The following is a 16,407-nucleotide window of genomic DNA, read 5'->3' on the forward strand; positions in this document are numbered from 1 at the left end:
TTCCTTCAAGCAAAGACAGAAAGGGATTTTAGTCAAATTGTATGTTAAAAAAGTTACGAAAAATCGAATCTGATCCAATCTCATATCTGATCTGCACGAAGGTTTATCATCCATGGATCTTACTCAGGCCCTTGTGGCAGGAGTAGATCATAAGATCCTTATGTGGCAATGTGGTCAAAAACATATTTAAACAGGTAATGCAGGTATTCAAGGCATGAGATAAACTATTGAACTGGGCGATGATGACATAAACTAATGAACTGTGCGATGATGAGATAAACTATTGAACTGGGCGATGATGATATAAACTAACGAACTGTGCGATGAGGAGATAAACTATTGAACTGTGTGATGATGAGATAAACTATTGAACTGGGCGATGATGATATAAACTATTGAACTGAGCGATGATGACATAAACTAATGAACTGTGCGACGAGGAGATAAACTATTGAACTGTGTGATGATGAGATAAACTATTGAACTGTGTGATGATGATATAAACTAATGAACTGTGCGATGAGGAGATAAACTATTGAACTGTGTGATGATGAGATAAACTATTGAACTGTGCGATGATGAGATAAACTATTGAACTGTGTGATGATGAGTTAAACTATTGAACTGGGCGATGATGATATAAACTAATGAACTGGGCGATGATGAGATAAACTATTGAACTGTGTGATGATGAGTTAAACTATTGAACTGGGCGATGATGACATAAACTAATGAACTGGGCGATGATGATATAAACTATTGAACTGGGCAATGATGACAGAAACTAATGAACTGGGCGATGATGAGATAAACTATTGAACTGGGCGATGATGAGATAAACTCTTGAACTGGGCGATGATGAGATAAATTATTGAACTGTGTGATAATGATATAAACTATTGAACTGTGTGATAATGAGATAAACTATTGAACTGGGCGACAAAGTTAACTTGACTTAAAAAATGATAAAATAGGTTGCTTCAAATTGCAAAAAGAAAAATGTCACTTATTCATGTAATTTTGCGAAATATTTATAAATCTTGTTTATTGTCATGCAACAACCACTTCGAGTGCTGGAATCTTAATTCTGACTTGTCATACTTTCATGCACTATTCATTTATCTAGCAGATGGACACAAACCAACACTGCAGCAGAGAAGTTAAAGCCGAACAAAGTATTGTTTTGAGTTGGAAGTGTATATCATTATGGTGCATTGCTTTCTTGAGGTTTATAATGCCACTTGTATGTCCCCACACCAACAGAAAAAGGAAATCCCAAGACATGACAACACCAACAAAACACATTACAATTCATAAATTATATTTACATCCTAAGCACCAAAAACCACCATTCACAAGTGGAAACAGGGAAGTGGGAGACACTGGATACCCGGGACCTGACAAGGCTGGCAGCTGTTGGACCATCGAGCGGCACAGGGTGAATGACAGGATAGGTGGCCCGAGAAGATGACAGGGCAAGCAGCACAGGGCTTTTAAGTCACGACGTCGTCGTGATGGTGTCATCACGGCTATTGTCCAGGTCGGAGAATTTCAAGAATCCCATTCATACAACCCTGACTGCTTATAAACAACGGTGATGCTTCGTGGTTGTGACTGATGGGTGAAACACAATGTATCCATCTGGCAGATCGCACTTATGTGGGTTCCAAATACAATCTGGCCTCAGCGATCACAACCAGAGGCGCATCATTAGCCAGTAGAAAAGCCAAAAGGCTTCAAAGTGACAAAGTCGATGAAACAGTGATGTGTTGCACTGATGAGCCCCAATAAGGGCAAAACTCGTGGGTAGCTTCGCTTTTTATCTGCTTGGTGACAGCATTTGACTTTGACATTCTTGCACTGCAAGAGGCCCTTCTGGATTTTCAGTCATGATGGTAACATCACATTTGTCCAGCTCAGGGAATTTCAATAATCTCATATATATATATATATATATATATATATATATATATATATATATATATATATATATATATATATATATATATATGTATATATGTATATATATATATATGTATATATGTATATATATATATGTATATATATATATATATATATATATATATATATATATATATATATATATATATATATATATATATATATATGGTTGCAGACCCGGGATTCGAAAATCGCCACAAGGGGAACACTTGGGTTCTTCCCAGATGCCAGATCCTGTACGCAAACGTGCCGCAGAAAACGCCGTGGCCGGGCGAGTTGCTAAGCAATGATGAAAATCAATTAAAATTGCCAACTCCAACAGGATTATCCATCTAACACCGTTTATCTGAGGAGCTGACTAAATTTACCAAGTTTCATGCCCTCAGCACACACTTGGATTACTGCCGAGTGATACAGTGAGTGTATGCTGGCTCACGAGAGCAAATCACATGGAGTAAAACTTTCCGGCCAATAAACATGCGGGTTATGCTGGACCAATTATAGAAAGGACGCGATGAGCTGGTTCAACTGAATTAACATTGGTTTATCCACAAAGGAACACAAGGAAAAGCACGTGGAACATTGAAGACAATGAGTTTATTCACAGGGGATACACAAACAGCAGGGACATCCAGTATTCATGTGGTGCGGCAAAAGACACTCCACACGAATATTGACACATGAGAGCAGAATTATACCGATGCTATCTGGCTTAAACACTCTTACTTACACGAACATAACAGGCACCATCAGGATAATTTTGTGGCAGTGTAGAATTGCAAGAAGATAAAAGAAATCTGAGGCATGGCGACCTCTGGCTTACCCGGCACGTACATGTGGGCACGTGCTAGTCCAAAGTGCAGGGAAGGTCAGGGTGGGGGGGGGGGTCATGAAGAACATAGGGGGGGTATCTAGGTGCATGTTGAGGAGGTGTTAGTGCGATGCAATGTCGTGTATAGAGTGAGAAAGACCAGGTGTGAGTCAGCGGTCGCTCCTAAAATAGCGGGTATTTGGGCTTTTCCCTCCCTGATTGCTCTTGTGTGTCCACAATAGATGAGGCGGAGAAGAGAGAAAGAACGTGTGAGAATTAGAATTACCTATTATTTGTTGTTACTAATTTCACCTGCTGCTCAGTATGTGCCTGTATAGCTTGGTGCTTGGTCTGTGTTCTCAGCGCTCCATTCTGTTCTGTTCCAACCATCACCAGCCCACGCTCCAAAGGACTCACTTGAACTTGAAGGATCATTGATTTTTCCAGCGCTTTACTGTGGCCTGGAATCCTCCACAAAAAATTATTTTGGCTGCTTGTGTCGGCATTCATGCACTGCCCCCCGGACCTCTTCGTCGGATCGGAAAGTGGTTCCACCAAGCGCCTCTTTAAGTGGCCCAAAGATGTGGTAACAAGGTCGGTGGTAACAAGATAAGTGGCGAGGTCTGGTGAGTAGAGTGGATGAGGAAGACACTCAAAATGCATGTCCTCAATTGTTGCAGCTGTAGCGCAGGCAGTATGGGGCCGAGCATTGTCATGCTGCAGCAAAAGACTGGTCGTGAGTAGTCCATGACATTTTGATATGATTGCTGGTTTCAGATGATTTTTAAGGAGGTCGCAGTATGGTGCACTGGTGACTGTGGTCCCTCTGTGCATGTAATGCACTACAAAAGGGCCTCGGCTATCCCAGAAGAGCTTCAGAATCACTTTTCCAGCGGACGGCCGTGTTCGGAATTTTTTGGGCTTCAGTGAAGTTGAATGGCTCCACTCTTTGCTTGCCCTCTTCATTTCTGGCTGAAAGTAGTGGACTCAGCTTTCATCCTCAATCACTTTGCGCTGCATGAAAGCGTCACCTTCTGTTTCTTAACATCACAGAAGTTCTTCACAAGCATCCACTCGCCGTTCTTTCAGTTCGGGTGCGAGTTGTCTTGGCACCCACATTGCAGACACTTTGAGGAACTCCATCACATTGTGAATGATATGGTGTGCTGATCCATGACTACTGTTCAAGTCATAGACCACTTCATCCAGCGTAATGCGACGGTTTTCCCTTAGCATGTGCTCAACTCCTGCAACCATTTCTGGTGTGTCGGCTGTGTGAGGCCGTCCAAAGCGAGCAGCGTCTGCCACACTGGACACTCCACTTTAAAATTTCCTATCCCAGTCGTACACCTGCTGCAGTGATAAACATGCATCACCATATTGCATCTTCATTCTGTGAAGGATTTCACTGGAATTCACAGCCTCACTTCCCAAGAAACGGATGACAGAACGTTGCTCCTCTCTGGTGCATGCTTCCAAGGGAGCCGCCATCTTGGAACTGCTCAACTGACATCATGTGCTCAATGTTGCCAGATCTAAAACAGGCAATACATGACTCTTACCCATAGATATAACATTTGTCGTCTACAACTACACACATGACATTCTCGAATATATATCACTATTTTCAGGTTACTTATTGACTGGCCATCGTATATACTCATTCTTGCAAATACGCTGACAGGAATATTATGAGAGTGGGGAGAGGGAAAGAGGGGGAGTGGTGGGAGAGAGAGGCAGAGGACTGGAAGAGGGGAAGGGGGGAGGAGGGGAAGATAGGGGTGGAAGAGAGGTCCTTAACAACCCCTCCCCATAGGCTTTCCTCCAACCTCCTCACGGTCCATGTAGTACTGAAGCAGAGCAAACCAATTGTTCGACATTTCATAAAAGCACCAAAATTGGTACATATGTTGACTAATGTATTCTGAACAATTCTGGATGTGGAGCCACTCGAGATTTTGCCTTGGTCAGCTTTGTCGGCCATTTTCAAAATGGCCGCCATTCTACTTTAACAAATGGGATATCTGTCATTGTTATTCTCTTTGTCGGTTTCTCAGAGGTGATAAATACTCCATGTGATGTGCATTTACAAAGGAAAACAATACAAATGTCATTTGTGTTGATTTATTATATTTACAACCATTGTATTGGGGAAAATGGTCATTTTTATGGGAAAATCCATTTTCGCACACAGCATCAGTGACAGGTTCAGAAGTATTTTGTTGTGGTGGTGGTAGTGGTGGAAGTCTTCATCCCATACGTCGAGGGGCAACTGCGTCATGCTTCACGTTTCGACCTCGTTTGAGATAGCTACAAAGATGGCTCCTTGAAGACGGCGACAAGGGAGAAACGAGGAAAAAGGGGTGCGACGGCGCGTGGTGAGCACCGCAGCCATACCAGCAAACTGGCAGAGTTTCCTACGTGTCGACGCAAACAAGGTGGAGCTCTTCACCTTCCTCTCCGATGTGCTGGTGCAGTCCTTCCATGACGAGGCAAAGGAGCTGGTAGTCACTGATGGTGAAGCAGTCATCTGCCTTCCAAGGCAGGAAGATGAAAGCTCTCTGGCTCCATGCGGTCAAGAAGAGGCGGACACTTGCATCATGCTACATGTGGCTCATGCTGCAGAACATGACCACCGTCGGATTCAAGTTCGAACCGTAGACACCGACGTCGTCGTCTTTGCGGTGATGGTAGCCCAGGCACTACCATGCATGGATGAACTCTGGATTGCCTTTGGGACGGGCAAGAACTACCGCTACATCCCTGCCCATGAAATAGCTGCCTCCCTCGGTCCACAGAAGGCACGTGCCCTCCCTGTCTTCCATGCCATGACCGGATGTGACACGGTATCAGCATTCGTGGGGCATGGGAAGAAATCTGCCTGGGCCACATGGAACTCGTTTCCAGAACTGACAGATTCTCTTGTGACCCTGACCACCATGCCAGTCAACATCCAGGATGACACAATGCACTGCATTGAATGGTTTGTGGTGCTCCTCTATGACCGCACCAGTCCATATACGGATGTCAACGAGGCCAGAAAGAAACTCTTCGCCAAGAGGAACTCCGTCCAGCGCATCCCACCTACCTACGATGCTTTGGAACAGCATGTGAAGAGATTAATCTTCCAGGGTGGCTATGTCTGGGGGCAGGTCTTGGTCCCTCAACCCGTGCTTCCATCACCAACAAGCTCGGGCTGGTGGCAAACAGAGGATGGGTCCTACGAACCGCTCTGGACCACACTCCCTGAGGCTTCAAAAAGCTGCTTCTAGCTGGTGTCTTGCGGCTGCAAAAAAGGCTGTAGAAACCGCTGAAAATGCAAGAAGGCTAATCTGCAATGCACTGGACTGTGTGCTTGTGAAGGAGAATGCCAGTAGACAGACGCAGTAGACACAGACCAAGATATCGGCCTAGCTTAGAATGTGCAAATGCAAAGTCGCATTGCTTGTAAAAGTGTTAACTTCTTGATCCAGAGCCAGTACACTTGAGCTCAGAAACTCATATTGTACTAGACTGATGTATGCTTGTACCATGTGTCCTGGTAGAATGGTAGTAGACAGTAAACCGTAGCCGCTTCAAAGTGAAGTGTGCAATAATTTGACTACATTTTCTGAGTTTGTCATTATCACGATTATCAGTTCCCTTTTCAAAATAGAGTAAAGTATGTAATCTATAATGCCATTTTTGTTGATTCCAAACCCATTGAATGTGATGAATGTCATTTGACTCTTGTGCTCCAGGCAATAATGGGTACTTTTCAGCGAAAAGTTTCAGGAGAGCAGCAATTTACAAATCAAATAATGGCTTTTTTACCGAAAATACTGGCTCATAATATTTGAATACACCTTTTCATGGTCAATTTACTGAATTTTACACTTTCCTTCTATCTACCACCAATACAGTAAGAAAATAAGAGCATATAGCCAATTTCGCTAAAGTAGAATGGCGGCCATTTTGGAAAATGGTCGCCGAAGCTGACCAAGGCACAATCTCGGGTGGCTCCATATCTAGAATTGTTCGGAATACATTATTTTACATGTGTACCAATTTTGGTGCTTTTATGCAAATTTGACAAATTGATCTGAAATATCAGACTACGCTGCAGGACCAATGTTAATCATGCATGCGCACCAGCGATATACTCATCCTTTCACTCATATACATGCACAGATTCTTCCCAGCATGCTCAACCTTACACACACTGTGTGGCACCTCCAGTGTGGCTTTGGCACCACAGCATGTCCACTCCCCATGTGCCGGAGCACATGGTTCGTGAAACGGCTGTGTCATCTCCATAAAGGGGCCACGCACCATGTGCCCGGTTGTGAGTTCGGTCCACGTGCCCGCGAATACTGTACACCGCACACAGGTAACCATGCAGGCATGCACACACATACACACACCCCACGGAGAGAGCCTTTGCAAATCAAAATATACCCATTTGTACCACATCCATGTGTGCTGTCTACATAGCTCTTTGTCCTTGCAGCAAACTTACCTCCTGATCGGAGGCTATCAACTGCAGGGCTATCAATACCGCTATCAACTACAGGGCACTCGTGAAGTGGCTTATGCACTAAAGCAAGCACTCCAACGAATCGGTTGAGAAGGAATGGCTGGCTTGGCAAGTGATAGCAAGCTGATTGGTAATGGGACATACCCTCAAAAACTGAAACATCGGCAATTTATTAACATTTTCTGATTTCACTCCGATTTTGACAGTTATTTAGTCCAAGTAATCTGATCCTCAAAGCAGCAATTATATTTCGATTATATACTTTAATTAGTCTGTGAGAGTAGATTGTGGAAAATGGCATCATATAATGCATGAAATGGCTCCAATCTCCTAATTGGAAAACTATAGCATTTAAAAAATCAATGTATATGGGGATTCATGGGTATGTAAATGAGGTATACATGATATGAGTGAGAAAAGTTTAAAAAAAAAAATTTGATCGCTTTATCATCAATAAACTGTTGCAGCCTGTTCCAACTCAAGGCATTGTTGAGCAGGTCAAACAAAATGGCGATTTAAGACCCCAAGAAGGGAGAGCAAGGTTACCAAGGACATGTGTGTCCCATCGAGAGAAAGGTGGCTGAGGTTAAATAATCCGTTAATTATCTTCAAAAGGGGTGTTTTAATTAACCCAAACACCCAATTTTCACTGATGCACTCCCTTGGAGTTCCATGGCTACGCATGTAACGTTTCAGGCTGCTAAGTTTCATGGTTTTAGAGTTAAGGAGGAGACACACTGACACACATCCCCACACTGAGATTTATTCGTATAGATATGTGTGTATAAATATATATTTTATTTATTTATATATATATTGTTGCGAATTCACGTCCGCCAGCGTGCGAACGGCCATGTAACACGAATCGCGGCACGTCGCCCACCGGACGGACAATTCTGTCGTGACCCTCTTGGACTAACGCCGGGAGCTAGTCACGGGTGGGCCTTTCGGCCTCACCACGATCGTGCCAATCGGCCCCCCGCGTGGGATAGGGTTGTTCGCCAAACTCGACCTACCTATGTACCCACGCGGAGGGTAGACCGGGCGATCGCACCTCGCCGCAGGTCGACTCCGGACACGGGCCACTTAAGCGACCCGTTCTGTACTATCGGGATAACCGAGCGGTGTTATCGTAGGCCTCGACGGTTCCGATTAATTATCGGGCATATTAAGCCCACTACCAACCCTTTACGTGAAACAAGATGGAGATTCAATTAAAGAAAAGACGAAGCGAAACGGGAAAAACAGTTCAACATAATTCACATTTATTCCGCGGCACACGGAGAGCACACATATACAATTACAACAATTATGCACCAAAAGCAGATGTTACAAAAGAAACACAACAATGCAGATCTACTACCGACTACGCGAGCACACGGCAACACTTACACAGTTTTACTTTACAGACAGCGCCGACAACACATTTACTCAAAAGCAAAAGGAAAGGGCCACCCTCAAAGACAAGAGGGCAGACGGGGCCTGTGGGCCGCGAGACCGGGTGGATCCTACCCGTGTCTTGTGATGAGCCGCAAATGTCGCTCCTTCGCGGGTTTCGTTGGCACTGCTTGGAGTGGGGTGGGAACGGGGCCCCCTTTTCGCACTATCTCAGCGTGGGGGGGGGAAGGGGGGAATTGTTGATGCTCTGGGGAAAGAGGATAGCTGGCTTGCTTGGGTCCCGTGACGAACGACTCCACTGCGACCTCGTCGCTGACCGCCGTCTTCCTTGCCTCGGACCCGAGCTATCCGGTCCCCTCCGCAATTTTCCTCAGCCGACTGCAGCAAATCACCTCGACCGCGCTCCAGGCTCCAGGCTTCCCCTCTCTGCAGCTCCCCGACAGGCTCCGAACCCCGACGGACTGCCACTCTCCAGACCCGACTTGACCCACGGCTCCACAGACTGCTCCTCTCCAGACCCGACTTGACTGCCTCGACCTTTTCTCCAACTCCGACTGCCTCCAACTGACCAAATTTGCCCCGCGCTCGGCACTTTATAGTCCGGCAGGAGAAGCCATATGCAAATTCCTGGATCAGAACGAGCTCGGGGGTGGAGCCACGCTCGCCCATTGGACGGAGAAAAAGGGGCGTGAGTCTCCCCTGATCCTCGAATTTGCATATATCGATTCTACTCCGACGCGCCTGGAGGCGGGGCCAAACCGCCCCACGCTTGCTGATTGGACGGATCAGAAGTGGGCGTGTATCATTCCTGATCCGACTTCTCCTTGGAAAGGCCGCACTTTGCACCCGCGGCTCGGCGCGCGTCCCGCACGAGGCCAGGACAGCCTGACGCTCGGTGCCCACAAGCGGTGCGGGAATGGCCGCAGAATGAGAGGCAAAGGTGGTGGAGGGTTTAAAATGGTGGTCCATGGCCATGGTGACGTTTGAAATGGCGGTGATGCGATGTTTGCGGGAGCGAGTTGTGAAGGTAAAGGTCGTGGCTGTTGGCGTTGTTGTTGTTGTGAAGCGGCATTGCGGTTGGTGGTTGTTGTGTGATGGTGGTTGAGACGTGGTTGGTTCAAAATAAAGATAGAACAGAAAAACGGCTATCTTAAAGGATCGCAGCCCGAATGAATCACATTTATTCCCTCTAAACAACGGGTTTGGGGCTAACTACACATGTACTTACAGAGATATCTCACCTACGGGACCTGAATGGTGGTTTGCGAATTTCCTCAACCGTAACAATATATATATATATATATATATATATATATATATATATATATATATATATATATATATATATATATATATATATATATATATATATATGATACTGTGAGAAAGATTTGCACGAGAAGCATAATTAAACAAGAAGGGAACTCGGTAGAGCGCACACCTCCGCCACGTAATGCCTGATCCACGAGAACATATCGGGTCCAATACATTTTTGAAATATCTTGCAAAACAGGACTACGTCGTTTTTGGTCCTATCTCTCAATGGCAAATAATCACTTTAAAAATTATATCATTCTTGTATCCTGATCCGGATTTGGATCTTCACCAACATCGAATCAATTTGGCCTTACGCCACACCCATCCTGTCCACCAAGTTCCGTCTGAATACGTCCACAACCTTTTGAGATATCGTGCTATATATTGTTTTTGAGCCCAATCTCTCAATTGTGAAGAATCACTTAAAAATTTTAGTAGTGGAATCCGGATCCGGATCTTTAAAATCTAATCAGTTCGTCTTTGTCAAACACCGAACATGTTCACAAAATTTCATCCGGATGAGTCCACAACCTTTAGAGATATCCTGGACACAGACAAACAGACAAACAGACAGACAAATAGACAGAAAGGGGGTGAAAACATAACTCCTTCACCTTCATTGACGGAGGTAATGATGACAAAAATATCGATTTCAATGAGTCTTTTGATGGAATGCGATTTTTGTCTGATTTTTGGCATCAGCATAAAAATCTTTGTCAAATGTTCATGTCTAAAATAATTTGTTTATCAATTATTATTCGTAGATGCTTTTCAGATGAAGTTTTGCCTTTTCTCAATTGTTTCCAGAACATTGCCACCCATGCAATGTTATTTAAGTTAGTTAACCAAGATACTTTCAGGATGATCGTCACAAGATAAAGAGGTAACAACATCAAATCTTAATAAACTGCCTTGCGCTGAATAACTAAAGTCTTCTGTTAGGATTTTATTGTCAAGTATTGCAAAAATTTGTTTTTTACAATACATTTTAGAATTTAGGTAAACTCTACCGCATGAAGTTTCTGACAATTTCTCGTTTGTTTCAGTATTTGTCTGCATTTGGGCCAAGAATGGGAGAAAATCCCCAAATCCAGATGTGCAAAGCTGATACAGACATACCCAAGAATACTCGAAGCTGTAATCACAATCAAAGGCGCTTCTACAAAGTATTGACTCAGGGGGTTGAATACTTATTGATGCAAGACATTTCAGCTTTTCACATTTATTTAATTTGTAAAAATGTCTAAAAACATGTTTTCACTTTGTCATTATGGGGTGTTTTGTGTGGATGGGTGACAAAAAAAAAATCTCAATTTATCACACAAAATGTGATAAAAGTCGAGGGGTGTGAATACTTTCTGAAGACACTCTATGTGACGTGACATTTTCACCTCCACAGACTCAGATAGAACAGGAATGCTGGTTGCAGTGTTTGCACCCATCTGTTTTTCAATAAATATACCGTGATAACAGTATCAAGTGTCAGGCTCTGAACATGTTGAAATGTATCCAATAAAGCTTTTTGACAAGGCACAACCACAGGATGGAACTCAACACAGATCACCAAGTTTAATTCCAATAGCACAGCAATACACCATCACTAAGGTGTCCAACACCGATCCAGGATCTCCAGCTTCCCCCCTTTTAACTTCCGCTAATGCCAAACACACAAGTGCAATGACGAGCTAGCACGCACACATTTCCGAAGAGTTGTGTCTTAATCCCATCGGCGTAAAGTATACTTACTCTCACAATGGGCCCTGCGAGGGATCAACATGTTTGTTACCATGGTGATGTCATTGTTCAGCAATGAGAGTACATCCAGCCTTGATAGATATCTCCTGCACTATGGAAACAAGATGTTTGTCGGCAGATGAGAAGCAGGCCAAGAGACAACAAATAAACCTCATTTCAGTAACAACACCAACTTTGGGTAATACATCATTGTTGTGTTGTGGCAACTGGCAAGTGGCTGTCTATGTCGAGAACTCCATTTCTCACTGAATGGACAGTGATAATTGGAGTTCTTGGCCTATACAGCAAACACAGACGACTACAACATCACTGATCAATAAGTTGTTTGTGTTCATTAAGTACACGGGTACGTACCACACCCATTGTCTTTTCACATTCATACATGCACGGTATTCCCCACTAAGTATCTGCTTCCCCAGAATTTAAAGACAGCCTTTGGCATCTTATTCAAATCAAATTGATTTTGTTTTTTAATCTAAAATAACAGACCAGTGATGAACTTGACACATGGAAATACCAGGGTACCTTATCTCAGTTGTGTATGCGTAGGGTGGTCATCACTTAATGCTTCAGTAAGTTGCTTAATTGTGGAGCAACTTACTCCTACATCAACGATGCGAGAAGGGAAAAAGTGGTGATTATGCTGGAAGTCGACAGAGCAAGGAAAATGTGCATCGTATTCTCATTATTTGTGCCACCACACCTAATTCAACGTAGATTGTCGTTCCGTTAAATAACACCAAGGTGGGTTCACTCAGCCTGTCAACCTTCTGAGGTCAGCAAAATGAGTACCAGCTTCCTTGTTAACAGGGGGCACAGCCATACTTCCAGAAATGATGGAACCAGAACCACAGGCTGGATACGACACGATGATGATCATACCAATAATTCGCACAAAAGGATTGATGATCATGCTCAACATGAGTGCTCCCTTATGGTCGCCAAAACTCCTCCATTTCAAATCAAATTTGGAATCTTTTTGGAAAATGAAGCATTGATCATCTGCATCAGTTGCGTAGTTTAAAAGTTGAAATCCACTCTACAACATTCAATCGGATGAAATATATTTGATGACTGCATGTGGAGTTAATAGCAAGGTAATCAATCATAATGTATATAAAATGGCAGAATTTCTGACCTCCTCTCTGCGTTTTCCATCTCGGTTATTCTCCCCCTCTTCCCCCTTTTTCATTCCACCCCTTCAAGTTTATAATAATGAAGTGGCCACTGGGATATCCTATGTCCCGGACATCCGGCATGTCTTCAACATTTGTGAAAGGACAAATTTCCTAAAAGGAAATGTTATCATTTGTTTTGTTAAGACGTTGAATTTCCTTTCCACTATCACACGCCTGAACCACACTTCGGTCAGACCCTCAAGCACCCCGGTCATAATCATTAGCAAATGCATTTTGGACACAAATTCAGTTGGGAATTAAATCTGCTGGTTGCATCGTTATTGACGTACGACTGTTCCACTGATGCTCCACTGCCACGCTAGTGCAGGAATTATAGACCTTAGCCAGTGGTGCAGATGGATAACTCACCCACTGTTTGGAAAAGACTGGAATACATAATGTTCACCTCGTAATTCATGTCAGCAGACAGCCCATCACACTCATTGAAGCATTGTCCTACAAGTGAAGCACCGATCCAACAGTTCCTTGTCTGCTCAGGAATCGAATCCAGGTGAGACAGATCGATGACAAGTGCACTACCTCTGCGCTGTTATGCCAGACAGGTAGCTTTGGTAATGGTCCAGAATGAACAGAGTTTGATATTGCAACGCAAGTCATCATGTTTCTTCTGCCTTCCTACATACCAGACAGCATAAATCTAGCATACCCACTTGAAAGGCAGGACTTGGTGACAATACATACAGCAATGCCATATTGCTTCCGTGCCACAAATATAGTTGGCACATCAAGTGCTTTATGGTTTATGATAAAACAGTTGATGTGACACGTGATGTCTTTTTCATCATTTCTATTGCTTGGTGCAAGTGTAATAACAAAGTAAAGGGGTCATGTCTGCGACAGTCGTGTCTGCATGAGGAACAGAATGATTCAGAGATATCGTATTACGTACAATGGGAAATAACAAGGATTACAAACCCGAATTGGCTCAGGAAATTTATACAGGGAAACAAACACTTCTGCTCGAGACTCAACCCAGACAGACCCAGATAGCCCAGAAGCAATCAGCTCACCACCTGCAGTACATGTCCGAGTTGTTTTTTGAACTAACGCGCTATCCTCGCAAACACCGCTCTTATTCGCAGATTGTTGCACAATTGAAATGTGTGTGAAATACATCTGCATCACTAAATTATTTACTTCCCTGTATTCCAACTTTTAAACTGCTGCAACCCTTGAAAAAAAATCAAATGTTTTTCATTAATAATAATTTAAAAAGTAATATTGAACTGAAAAAATATTGTTTAAACATCTTCATAATAGGCCAATCACGCCCAGTCATCCCGTTGGCTCAAGAAAAAGACAAACGGACCTTTTGCGCTTATATAGGGGAAATTTGGGTGCATTGGGACGTGAGGTGCTTGGGAACCACCTCGAGGAGCTATCCTTAGGCAATGATATAGTAAGTGCTGATGTGTTGTTAGTTAGTTGAGGTGCCAACATATTGGCTCTCTCAATGATATGGCGAAAGTGCCAATGTGTTGTCGCTTTACATCATCGTCCAAGAAAAGCCGTTAAAGGCGGTGTCCCAATGGACCCCGCATCCTAATGCACTCATTTCACCGACACTGAGCCCTGTCTTCGAGAAACCCCAGAACCCAATCTACAACTCTTTGAAACAGAACGGGACATAGTGGGAGTCGCACTGCATAAAGATCGAAGATTTGTCTTGCCGAAATACCGTCGGTGAATATCAATTCCAGGACAAGCAGTTCCTGCTATGGGAAAGGTTGAAGCCAGGGGGAGAGTTTGAAGAGAGAGAGAGAGAGAGAGAGAGAGAGAGAGAGAGAGAGAGAGAGAGAGAGAGAGAGAGAGAGAGAGAGAGAGAGAGAGAGAGAGAGAGAGAGAGAGAGGGTGAGAGAGAGATAGAGGGGTCAGGGTTGGAAAGAGGGATAGGGTTGGGTAGGAGAGGGGTGAGGGATTACACAGATGTAACACCAAGTTTATAAGGCAATTCTCCATATGTGTTGTATGTGTTACGGATTAGTAAATCCTATATAATTTGAAATGTTAAGTTTTGTGCCAAAGGCGACTTGCAATTCATCATTCTGAAAGTAACTGTGAGAAAGGCAACTCAAGTAACAGTGAATTAAAGAAATGGGATATGTATTGGGGGGAAGGATACGTGCGCAGACGACTGAATGCGTCGTTGGCATCGTGAGTTTGAGATGGATTATCAACAGAACTTTGAGGATGACATTTGTTGAGGCTCCAGTGTTCGAGTAACATCAGAGCTTCACTCCTACATTCGGGAGAACTGGATTGGGTGAAAGATTTGTTATGGAAAACAATGCGCCCAACCAATGCTCAAGCTTTGGTCAATCTTAGAATTAAGACTGTCTGTCGCCTTGTTTCAGGATTGACCTTGCACGGTTGCCATAAAAGGTGAAGCAATGAGCGTTAAGCAGAAGCGACACAGACGAGGTCTTGGAGGTGAACCAATGATCTGGCTCCAGCAGCGTGCGGAGCCTTTGGAGTGGTGGAGTGCATTCCGGTTCGTTTTGCCAAGCAGGCTGTGCACAGCAGGGACAGGCTGAGACGGCATCGTGAGCCTTGCATCACTGAGCGCATGTTGACCACAGACCTGGTCATGATCCAGTGCACCTTGCCGGTGTTCGGATTCACTCCTGCTTCAGATGGGTTGTGCTCATGAGGAGCCAACACAGCACCTGGGTTGAAAAATAACGCCACGTTGACATCCCACGCCGACAGCTTCTTTAGGCATCTCAAGTCGAGGTCGTCCCTCGTCCCCAATCCTTCTCACGGTATGGCCGGGGTTGTTGTGAGATTCCACACTGCTCGAGAATTCCCACAAGGCTGACCGGTCCACATCGATGGTACAAGATACCAACTTTGCTTCACGGCACAAATCCGATTAAAAGGGGTGTATTAACGTGTGAGTGTAATGTTGCTTTCTCACAGGATGGAAATTGCCTTTCTTAGAGTTGTGAAATATGTGAAACTGCATTGAAATATATATATATATATATATATATATATATATATATATATATATATATATATATATATATATATATATATATATATATATATCTTCTTCTTCTTCTTTCAGCTGTCCCGTTAGGGGTCGCCACAGCGGATCATCCGTATGATCCGCATAGTGATTTGGCACATGTTTTACGCCGGATGCCCTTCCTGACGCAACCCTGGTCGCCTCTTACGACACAGGGATATGGTACACCTATTTTAACCGGGGTATACACTGGCCCAGTACACTGGTACTCATTTCGCCGACCTCGGAAGGATGACAGGCTGAGTCAACCCCCTGGTGTATTAATTCAGTGGCCCAACGGGTCTTGTACCCAGGACCTTTTGGATCCCAAGCCGCTGCCCTAACCACTGCACCAACACCAGGCTCCCTGTATATATATATATATATATATATATATATATATATATATATATATATATATATATATATATATATATAT

General features: G+C 43.8%; 1 long non-coding RNA gene across 1 annotated transcript in view; it reads right to left on the reverse strand.

Annotated features, from left to right (window-relative positions):
- The window catches only part of LOC147024203 (uncharacterized), a 39,147-nt gene that overhangs the window by 2,534 nt on the left and 20,206 nt on the right, over positions 1-16,407 (reverse strand). The window contains exon 2 of the long non-coding RNA XR_015058929.1: positions 11,751-11,850. This is a non-coding gene — a long non-coding RNA (uncharacterized LOC147024203). The remainder of the gene's footprint in view (positions 1-11,750; positions 11,851-16,407) is intronic.

This window comes from Eptatretus burgeri, chromosome 6 (genome assembly GCF_056783735.1).
Source record: "Eptatretus burgeri isolate ZD-2024b chromosome 6, Ebu_testis_v1, whole genome shotgun sequence".
NCBI lineage: Eukaryota > Metazoa > Chordata > Myxini > Myxiniformes > Myxinidae > Eptatretus > Eptatretus burgeri.